The sequence below is a fragment of the Adiantum capillus-veneris genome, chromosome 10 (genome assembly GCF_014529385.1).
Source record: "Adiantum capillus-veneris isolate H3 chromosome 10, ASM1452938v2, whole genome shotgun sequence".
Taxonomy (NCBI): Eukaryota; Viridiplantae; Streptophyta; class Polypodiopsida; order Polypodiales; family Pteridaceae; genus Adiantum; species Adiantum capillus-veneris.
In genome coordinates this window covers 157,132,362-157,142,184 of record NC_140940.1, presented here as the reverse complement: position 1 = coordinate 157,142,184, position 9,823 = coordinate 157,132,362, and positions in this window count along the sequence as shown.

Sequence of the window (9,823 nt, the reverse complement as noted above, 5' to 3'; positions counted from 1 at the left end):
CATAGGTGCATTTTGCATGTTATTCATCATTTCATTCATCCTTTTGGGCATGTCTTCTATGGCTGTAAGCGGTGCTACAACAGTCGTTCCCACTTGTGCTAGTTTGGTGGATGATGTTTTCTCACTTTGATTATCCTTAGGGACATCTTCTTCATTGAAAATATCACAATTGTCTCCTAATTCAATAGCATCTGACACACACTATTCTAGGGTCATACGTTTCTTGCTATACAATATAGCATAAAGTTCTTTGTTTAGCAGTCCCTCTAGAACAATGATACTAACCTTTCCTCTGCAAGTATTTCTAATTCTGGGCATCTTGCAATGTATTGTTTCATTCTAGTTGCACGATCCCTAACAGACTTACCTTGTTTCTGTTTGAAGCTATAGATTTGAGCTACCGTATTATGTATGATCCTCATTTTGAAAATGCAACTACAAATCCTTGAGCTAATGTATTTAAGTCTATAATTAACCTTGGTGGAATGCTTTGGAAATATGTCATTGCTTTTCCTTCTAATGTCATTCCAAATCCCTCAAATTGAGTATGGAAATAAAATATGCGTTATGCTCTTAGCACTTGTTTAAGTCTTGCTAAGTGGTCCCTAGATCCACTGTTTTTCTGACCCAGTTTTGAAAATCAGCTGGTTTGACATGTCTATTTGGTTGAACTCCAGGTCTCCTGGAAATTGGTCCTATTCAAAGTCCTTCAAACCAGTCTGTTGAAAATAATGACTCATGTAGCCCTGGACTGGCTCTAGTGTCACCCAGTTTTCTTCATGATGAGGTAGTTTCTAGTTTTCTAATATTGCTCTCAAAAGATCTCTCGGTGATTTCATCTCTTGGAATCGTTTCTAATCCTTGGCCCAATATCCAATCCCTTATGGAGTACCCTTGGTATTTGGCTTGTTCCACCTCTTCAGGACTCATCATAACAAAGTTATTGTTATAACAATCCCTAAAAAGATAGGTTGGTAGATCTGCTAAACCCTTGTCTTTGATTTTGAAGATATAGATAATCTTTATGGGCGTTAACTATCCTAATTTGGCATGAGAAGTCCATAGAAGGTCTTTGACGTTTCTATCCTCCCAACAATAGACTCCGATCCTAGGATTATCTGTGCTAAGCCATTTCAAGGGCTTCAAATCAAGTTGATTCTATCCCTCAAATTCTAAAGTCGGTGGTCCTTCTTTTCCTACCATATTTGGAATTATGGTATTTACTCCTAACCCCATTTGTCTATCACATCAGGGTTTTCAACTTGTAAATACTGAGTTCCGTCTTTATCCATGTACATTTTTCCTTGTTTGTTTGCCCTAATTTCCTCTTCAAACTCTATGTCATGCTCATGAATGCGAATAACATACTCTTCATTAGGATCCAGGTAAAGTCGAGCTCCATGGAAATTAGTCAAAAGGTGAGTATGTGCTTATAACGCACTGTCTTCCGGTTTTTGAATGAGTCGAATAGGAAGACATTTAAGATGTTGATTTTGAAAAAGTGTCTGAGACTTCTTCAAAGATAGTGTCCCAATGATCGCCTTGATTCACACACTCTTCAATGGATATTCTACTAGCGGTCTCTCCAAATATGCCTTGGTTTGCTAGTATAGGACCAGATCTAAGGTTCATATAGACTTATGGAGCCTTGGATAGAGTACATACCGTTTGATTGACTTGCTATCAACTTCTTCCACTTGACTTGATTTCTGTCAAGCTTTCAATTCCTTGTCTGCAACCTAATTCATGTATCACTTTTAATCAAGTTAGCTATTCTTTCACAAAGACTGTACAATTTTTGCTAAGTATTGTGAATGGTCTATGTGTATCACTTCAAATTGAGCTAAGTGAGTCAGCAATTGAGACTTTTAGATTCTACTTTTTCAAAAAGCCAAAGGACTAAAATGCAACCTGGAAACTAAGTGAACATGTACCAATTTGGACTGATTGAAACCAAAATTGACCGGTAGCCGTGTATTATGTTGGTTCAACAATGTACAAGCTTAAAAGTCCAAAATGGTGTCTCTGTGTATCAGAAGTAAATAATCATGATTATTTACTTTTCTCAAATTTCTATCCTTTTTGGCTTGTTTTGCCAAGTACTCAACTTGTTAAGGTCTCTGGACAAGTTTCACTGAGTTTGAACAAAATTTGTCAAAGTTATCAACTGTTTCGTGTCCGTAGACTCAATTTTCAAGAATCTAGATTAAGATTCACTTTTGTGATCCAAATTTCACCAAATTTGATTTGTGTGGTCTACATGGTATGCTTAACCTTGTGGTATACTCAAATGTGAAAAAATATTCAATTTTGTAGCAGATGTAAATAATCGTGATTATTTACTTCTACTATTTTTATGCAAATTTTTGCCACAATGTTGACACAAAATGTTTAAGCACCTCAACATAAGCTCCCTAGCTAAGTGTCATCAAGTTTGGATAATCCCTGTTCAAATGGTCAATAGTTTTGTGTCTGCAAACTACTAAGTTTACAAATTTGGCCACAATTTTCACTCCAATGATACAATTATTACCAAATTTGATTTGTGGGCTTAATATATCATGCTAAAACTAGTGGTATGCTTGGTTGGTCAAAAAAGTTGAAAAATGGGACAAAAGTAAATAATTGTGATTAATTACTTCTAGCAAATTTTTACATCTTTTTGGTCAACTTAGCATTTACACTTGTTTAATACATTAATATAAGCCTATGAGACAAGTTTAACTGAGTTTGAACAAGATTTTCCCAATTTACACTCAAGTTCTCGACAATCAGTACAAATTTTTGTTTTTACCAAGTTTTTGGTCAGTTTGATGATGCAAATTCTATGGGCCTTTACAAAATATGTTTGTACACATGCATAGAGTCTCTGGTATCAAACTTGGTCACTTTTGAGCTGAAAGTAAATAATCGTGATTATTTACTTTGGTCTAAAACGAGCATTTTTTTCAACTTTTTCAGTGGACAGTCTTTTTATGAGCTATTTTAAGCCTCTGAGTCAAGTCAAAACTTAATTTGGCCTAAAATGTCAAAAAAAAGTAAATAATCTGAGTTTTTGCAAACTCTTGAAATTTAACCTCAAAATGCGTCCTTAAGCTTACCCACTGGTTCATACAAATTTTAAAGCATATTCTCTAGTCGGATTCAATGGTAAACAGTCTTCTGGTGCTATTTCTAGCCGTAGACCTGAAATTTTGCAAATTCACACAAACAATTCACAATTGATTCTTTTGGATAGAGCAATGTCCTGAGATCCACCTCATATTCTACTTACCCTACTCCTAGGTTGTACTGCAATGGGGTTGTGGAAAGTGTCCACAAACACTCATTTTCTTATTTTTTATGGTTTTCTAAGCCTTGATCTTGAAACTTGTCTCGTCCATCAATCATTATCAAAATACTATTCTAATCCTGCAATCCTAAAGTCCTAAAAGGTACTTAGCAAGTACAACCTACTTCCAAGCTACCTCTACACAGCAAAAGACGACAATCTTAAGCTATACGATTTTAAAAAGAAAGTTTTGACTCTAGGTGATCCTAGAGGAAATTAAAGGATAACTTCACAATACACTCGTGTTTTTCCCTATTTTAGGTCTCTTCGATCCCCAATAGCGGCGTTATGTGGGACGGGTGTCTAACCTCACTCCTATCTTTTTGCAGACATAGCGAGAACCACAAATATAATTGTCAATCCATGGGACAAAGCTGACTCAACTAGTGTATAGAGGCTACGAGATGTTGTCAATATCTTGGAAAACAACAAACAACTCGCATCTATCTCAAGCTACACTCAAATGACAGAAATCAACAAAAGCTAGTCGCTCATTAGCAAACAAATCACAACTGTTACAGCATCAGACGACATCCAAACGTTACGAAACTTCTAGGACATGCTTATAATACCTAACCACACATGCTTATGGTCTCAAATCTCACTTTAGGTCAAGTGCAAAAATCGTGATTATTAACAACAGTGAGTGTTTGACCTAGTTTTCGACCCAGAATGCATCTAAATGTTTAGCAATGTTGTCCCAATACCTTGCCTATACTTATTTTATGATTTTGAAGCTTAAATTCCTACTTATGATGAAATTAGGCCACGGGTCGGTGATACCAAAAGCTATGGATTATCATGAAATGCCTATGTCAATGCGTAGAGCTCTTACCTGTGGTTGCAATGCAACAGACGACACTACAATGTGACAACCGGGAAGGGAGTAGGAAGCACAAGAAGGAGAGAAGTGAACACAGTTAGCTCACCCTGTGTTTCGATAATCCAAAACATATAAAATACTTACAAAAATTGGCTTTTATGGTCAAAACTAATAATCTGGGAGCTCTAACTAAAGACACGTTGATATAATCTGGAATCTTGTAGCCTTGGCTAAAAAAATACATTGTTTATCTGGAAAGTAGGAGTTACAACATTCCCGATTCATCCTCGGGGGGTTCACTATGTATAAAACTACCATCACGTGCGTTCAAGACATGTTTGTAAAACCCCTTATCTGTGAATTTTGTTAGGAATATAATGTACCCTTTTCTTTTAAAATTTGTAAGTTTTTTTAAAATTTGAAAAAATAATGCCCTTATATATATATATATATATATATATATATATATATATTTGTAAGTTTCAAGAACTTTAAATATCCTTTTGTTGAACTCACGTGATAGGTTACATTTTTATTAGGTGACCTCCCCAAGGATTCATCAAAATAATAAGTGTTTTTACAATGAAAGCTCCAAAAACTGTTATCCAAGTTAGCTTGCTGCTAACACTAAACCATTTTCCGCAGTGACTCGCTCCCACTTTACAATTTTGGGATATGAACCCTCCATGGAAATCCCATAACCAACATTAAACTTTGACAAAGTTGCACAGAATTTGTCATGCATGGGGATCATGTCTTTTAGAGCTTCCCATTGGCTTGCACACATCAAAGGGAAATCTAATCAATTGTATTGTATCTAGCAAAGGATTGAAAATACTCAAAAAACCTTACATTCCTTGAAATGCAGTAGTTAACATATATAATTTTCTTGTTAGCATAATAAATATGATGATTAGCACTTTGAATTGGCCAACTAGCATATAAGTATTCTAATAAACCTTATGTACTTATAAGCATACTAAGTATGCACTTTCAATGATTATCTACTGACACCCAAAAAGACACAGAGAAATGGGCTCCTTCTCCCACAAGGGCAATTTCATGAAGCTTCTTGTGTGACTAAAACCAAAAAACAGAAGTGAAAATACACAAAACACGCACGAGGAGGGAGGGGGATACACACACACACACACACACACACACACACACACACACACACACACATATATATATATATATATATATATATATATATATATATATATATATATATATATATATATATATATATATAGGAGAGGGAGAGAGAGAGAGAGTACTTGAGTCATGCGTCTCTTTGGATGCCTACTTGAAATGGGACATTGGGGATCGTTGAGATGAAGAAAACTTTACACTTTTATAGGGAGAGGCAGAAGGAGTAGATGATTTGGTTGTGCTGCGTTTTTTGCTTGGAGGATGGTCAAGTAGCTCCTTGGAGCTTGTGTGTTTCTAGTTTGAGCTCTACCTACATCCTCTTGTTGGCTATTACGGAGAACAAAAATGACTTCCTTGTGTCAGCTTGCTTGTGGGATCCACACTCCCCTTGCATTTTTTCTTCATCAACCCATCACTTTGTGGAGCCCTGTGCAACTCTAACACCCATGCCAAACAACTTCAAAACACAATGAGCCTCGTTATTCAATATACCACAACATTCAGTGATGGTGTCAACTTTTTTATATTGTACGTTTTACTTTAAGGGAATTCAAATATACTTGCTACAATAGTAATTGTAATTGACATGCCAAAATTTATGCTAGCAAGATATGTTTTGGCATATGTGAACTAGCATAAAAAGAATAGCACATTAACATGCTTTGACCCATACACAAGTAGCATGCACCACCTTGTCTCCTTTTGCCACCATCACGGATCCTTTTGAGACTTTCCATCATTTGTTTCCAAATGCAACATTATGGCCTTAATCGTCCAATTGACCTATAGAGATTAATTTTCTACAAAGAGAGGGAACATGCAAAGAACATCTTTAAGCTACCGTAGTATTTTGAGTTTTAGTTTTGACAAAAAATGTTCCTTTGCCAACAATTTCACAAGCTTCATCATCTCCCAAGTACATATACCCAAAATTATATTTGGGGTATTCTTGGAAATATGTCTTATGGGAGTCTTATCATATACCGAGCGACATTTTTCGAGCGAACCAAAATCCGAGCGAATGTTTTTACGGTATGGCCCCATGTTGTTCTATGTGGTGCGGTTTGAGCCCCATCCTCAACGTCAAGGATGCAGTAGAGTGGGGTATGCCACATAGGGACCATGTCTATTTTTTATATATATTCTCTCTCTCTCTCTCTCTCTCTCTCTCTATATATATATATATATATATATATATATAATCTTTATAATATTATAGTATCTAACTCTTATAATTGAGAGAGATAGGTAATGAGGGCATTCAGTAGAGGGACAATGAGGGCTTCATAAGTGCCATGTGTTTAAAGCCTAATTGTTGAGCAATATTGAATTTTGAAATTCACAAAAGTGTATCGTTCCTTGCGATGGTATATATTCATCTCTTAGACTGGTAAAAGTGTCAGAAGCCTATTTGTTGAGCCCTCTTCTCTCTCTCTCTCTCTCTCTCTCTCTCTCTCTCTCTCTCTCTCTCTCACACACACACACACACACACACACACACACACACAGAGTTGATAGTACTCTTGAATGAGAAGAGTGATTTGTCTTAGGCCCATGCCACACTAGGACACGGAAGTACATGCCATGCAGAGGTAGTAGCTAATCATTTGTAGATGAAATAAAAAAGTTAGCCTCTACCCCTTGTCAGAGGAACGGCCTCACATCCTCGGCTAAGTTGTCCAAGGCGTAGCCAACTATAGAAAGTGCATGCAGGAGTTCATTTTAGAGGAAACAACCCTAACAAACAACGAATAAGCCAGAGTTTTAACCACATGCGTTACTCCCATTTGCTGAGAAAAATGTGTAGCTTTTGTTTTTAAGTCCAATTTGACAGCATTATTAACAACCATCAACAAAATGAGGGTGGGACGGGTGCCCTAGTGTCTCTCTCTCTCTCTCTCTCTCTCTCTCTCTCTCTCTCTCTTCAATGTGTATAAAAATTGAAAAGAAATAAGTGAGACTCTCTCTCCCTCTTTTTGTAGTTTTTTTTCCCTCAAAGAGTGTGCACCCGGGTGCGGGGGGGGGGGGGGGGGGGGGGGGGGTGCTGCATTGGAGGGAGAAATTTTTTTAACACGCTGAAGAACTTAAAAAATAAAATTCAATTCCCATTTGCATTCCCTATAAAGAGAGAGAGAGAGAGAGAGAGAGAGAGAGGGAGAGAGAGAGAGAGAGAGTAAAAAAAAAGTATAGAGACTTTAGTATAATGTCGGTAAGATTTTGGGAATGCTTCTTTGAAGCGAATCTAGGAAGATCCCTTGGCAATCAAGCAAGCAAAAGTGTGGCTCTGGTGACAATTGGTGGAAGAGAAGATGAACGATGCCTCACGAAGGGAGCAGGAATGGTGGCAGCAAACCCGAGCTCTACGAAGGTGCTAGATGCGATGCCAACCAAGAGCTGCACAAGGCAGCCAAGGGTTCGGGGGGTTGCGAGTGGTGAGATAAGTGTCGACACATGAGGGACAAGATGTGCACATTTATTTTTTATTATAATGGAAGCATCGTACTCTTAACGAGCACGGCCTTGCAGTTTTGTGGTTACCATAGAAGACTTGGGGTCGCGTGCACTAGGATTCGACCCTCCCTTGCTATGGTGGTGCCTTTGGTTGGTTCATGCATCTTCTCTCGGAGCAGGGGTAGAATTATCTCGCAACATTATTCCATAAGAAATCAAGATGGAGCGCATCCTTACAAAGAGAGAGAGAGAGAGAGAGAAAGAGAGAGAGAAAGTTTTTCAAGGAAAAGTGTGGCCTTTGTTTACTCTTCACTCCATAAAAGAGAGAGTTTCTTTTTTTTTAAAAGAACTCCCCTCAAAGGATATGCGCTGCGAAGATCCTTTGAGGGGAGTTCTTTTTTTTTTGTAAAGAAACTCTCTCTTTTATGAGTGTGAAGACTAAAGTCACTATGATTTTTTTTTTTACTCTCTCTGTCTCCCTTTGTAGGGAATGCAATACTATTAATTTGTTATGGAGATTTTTGGAATCTCCCAAATTTGAGAGCAAAGGACATAGCAAGCCCTATGCATGTGTGCTCTCTCTTAATTCATAGAAGATGCTCTATGCATAGATAAAGTGATTCACTAGGAATCGCAATCGTGGGCTCTGCACATGTCCTCCTTGGCTCACTAGCATCTCCTCTATGGACCCAGTATTAAATTTTCCTATGCCTGCTACTTTCTCTCTCTGTTGGCTTTATAACATATCTTTGCACCTCTTCTTGCATGCCACCTTCTTCTTGCACTGAGTGTGCACACACCTCACCTAGATTGAAGTCACTACTTCTTGTGTTGTACGAGCAATTTGTTGCATGTAGATAGATCGCCGTTACCCCCTACACTCCTTATCACAATAAGCTCTAGCAGCATGCACTTTCTCATAGTCGCAAATGAGAGAGAGAGAGAGAGATTATGCGCTCCTTGCAAACCAACACATACAAAAGCTAATGTTCTCCATTGTAACCACCGTCAAGCAGACACAATGCACCACACGCCTGTCAGATACCATCGGGATGAAGGAGCAAAAAACTTGAAGCGCCCACCCTCGCACCGACGCACATCGACTTTGTGTGTCTCTCCGTCCTCCATGTGCCAATCTGCTAACTCGAGTGGAACTTCCCAAACTACCCCCAATATTTTGTCATAAATTCCCAAAATGCCAAATTTCTCCAAGAATAATTTTTTTGTCGCTTTTCATAAGAAGATTGATTGTTTATCAATACAAGATGCTAAAACTAGAATTTGAGTCTGTTGTGCACGCTTTAAAGATGAGTTTCCATTTTAGACATAATTACCTTTTTTTGCCAAGTGATTTGCGACAAATTACACATGGTAAGCATCTGAATTATAAAAAAGGAATAGAAATTAGAAAATCTTGAACAATTCAACCAAAATAGACACAATGGTATTTTGCAATTTGAGGAGAATTTCCTCGAATTAGAGGGGTATTTTTGTAATTTTCCCATTAAAAAATATCTCTCCCTCTTTTTCTCTCTCTGTCTTTGCCCTCTCACATATCATCTCTCTCTCTCTCCACCTCCACGGACTGAGATCCTTGCCTTAATCAACTTTTCTTTTGATGTCAACGAGGATATCTTCAAAGATACCCTCTAATTCAACCCAAAAGTAAAATTGGCAAGACCTAGGTAGCTCCATCTTGATTTCTTAAGGTAGAATGTGGCAAGATTTCCCTACCCCTTCTCCTAGAGCAGACGCACAAACCAAACAAAGGCACCACCATCACAAGAGAGGTCTTCTTTCTTCAATGTTTATTTTAAAAAAAACTCCTTCAGAGGGTCTTCGCTGATGCAACCGATGCAACCCTTTGAGGGAGATTTTTTTAATTATATAATATGAGAGAGAGAGAGAGATAGAGAGAGAGAGGACGCTAAATGGAATGATACTAGCAAGGCATCACCGTGTCTTGCATAAAATAACAATCTCACCCTGCCTCTATAGTAAGGCCACACATTGTTAAGAGTCGGGTGGAAACACTTCCCATCACCTACTCATCACATGTTTTC